Raw genomic sequence first — 2,021 nt, 5'->3', positions numbered from 1 at the left:
TAACCTGCCAGTTTAATACTGACCCATAGTATTTAATTCCATTTATCATATTCAATTTTCCCCAGTTGTTTTCTAGTAATGTCCTCCTACCTTTGTGTGTGGCTTCAAGACATTGATATTTTGAAAGCTTTCAGGCCATTTATTTTGTGGAATGTTGTGTATCTAATTTTTTCCAATTAGATAACAATGTTTTTAAAAGCTGCACTGTGGAGCTTGTGAGGCATACGGTTAGGAACTATGACTATGGAGCTAGATTTTCTGGGTTCAAATCCCAGGTCTATCTTTTATTATCTATATAAACTTAGTCACATTATTATAGATGGTCCCTGACTTAGGATTTTTTTTTTTTTTTTTTTTTTTTTACAATGGAGTGAAAGTGATACACACTTAGTAGAAACCATACTTGGAATTTTGAATTTTGCTCTTTCCGGGGCTAGTGATATGCAGTAGGATACTTTCTCATGATGCTGGGCAGAAGCAGTGAGCCACAACTCACAGGCAGCCACACCATCACAAGGATAAACCAATACATTTATAACCATTTGGTTTTTCACTTAGGGTACGGCATTCAATAAATTACATGTAATAGTCAACTCCTTATTATAAAATAGGCTTGTGTTAGATGATTTTGCCCAAATGTAGGCTAATGTAAATGTTCTAGGCACTTTTAAAGTAGGCTAGACTAAACTATGAGGTTCAGTAGGTTAGGTATATAAAATATACTTCCAACTTAACATTTTCAACTTAGGATAGGTTCATCAGGAGGTAACCCCACTGTAAGTTGAGATAGATCTGTGTAGCTCTGTACTCGAATCTCTAATATAAAATGGGGATAATCATGGTACCTCTTCATTACTGTGGAGATTAAATACATGTAATATTCGTGAAGTTTTCAGAACAGTCCCTGCACAGTAAGTGCTCATGAACTGTTACTATAGAAGGCACATTCTTGTGGGAGTTTCAAATTTTGTAGAAAAAAAATCCACTCAATTATAAATGATGTTTTTTCCAGTGCTGTTCTCTACAATTACCCCAGCTGCTGAAGTAACAATAAAAAAAAGGGGGGGGGGTTCCTGAATGGAAAAATAAGTTTAAGACATGATCTGTGATCTCAAACAGCTTACTAGTGTGAAATCACTAAAATAGGTGAAACAATCAAGGTAGAGTTAAGTGCTGCTAACCTGAGAAAGCATGAAGTTCATTCTGATAGGAGAGAAGGAAGTGGTCTGTGTTGACTGAAATAGCTGAAGAAGAATGGATAAAAACTGACTAGTCAGAGAAAAGGAAACAGGCATTATTCCAGGCAGAGGAGAGCACTTGAGCAAAGGAATAATTCGGGTTAAAAAGGTGAGGGCAGTGGGAACTAAGAACAAACAAGAGCGTGGGACTGGATTATGTGTGGTCTAACTCTGAAGTACAAGCAACTAGGTCCTCATGCAGGAGGTAAAGGGGAGCCATTTTAGGTTATTGAGAATATTATCTTAGCCGGGTAGAGAAAAACTGGAGACTCAAGCTGAGCAAAAGCATCGCCGAAAGTCCAAGACTATTTGTCTTTCACCTGAGGGGTGTCACATACTTGCTTGAAATGTTCGTTCACGTAAAGGTGGGAGTGTCAAGCAACAGCCACGACCCAGAGACGTTCTACCTGGAAGTCACGAGCTCAGGCCCACGCACCAAGTCCTTGATGCTTAATCCAAGTCTAGAATTTCACTGAGTAGCTAACCAAGTTTAGCAATGTCCGAAGGAGCTCGCTCACTGGACTGTTACTCATATTGATGCCGAGGGCCTCGTTTCGCTGAGAAAGGACGGTGGGAAAGGGTGAGGAGGGTGAGAAAGTGAAAGGAAAGGGACAGAGGCGGGGAAAACGATAGATGCCAGCCAACCGCTAGGGTCCAGATGGCAGGGGGTCTGGGTCGGGGGTCGGGCTGCCCTCAGGGGCCCCCTAGGGACCCGGCCCGTGGCGCGGCGCGTGTGCTCGCGGGCGGGGCGCCCCGCCGCCGGCGGCGACCAATCCGGGAGGG

The sequence above is a fragment of the Herpailurus yagouaroundi genome, unplaced genomic scaffold (assembly GCF_014898765.1).
Source record: "Herpailurus yagouaroundi ecotype Mexico unplaced genomic scaffold, PumYag 141, whole genome shotgun sequence".
In the NCBI taxonomy this organism is placed as follows: domain Eukaryota; kingdom Metazoa; phylum Chordata; class Mammalia; order Carnivora; family Felidae; genus Herpailurus; species Herpailurus yagouaroundi.
Note: the sequence above shows the minus strand (reverse complement) of the source record.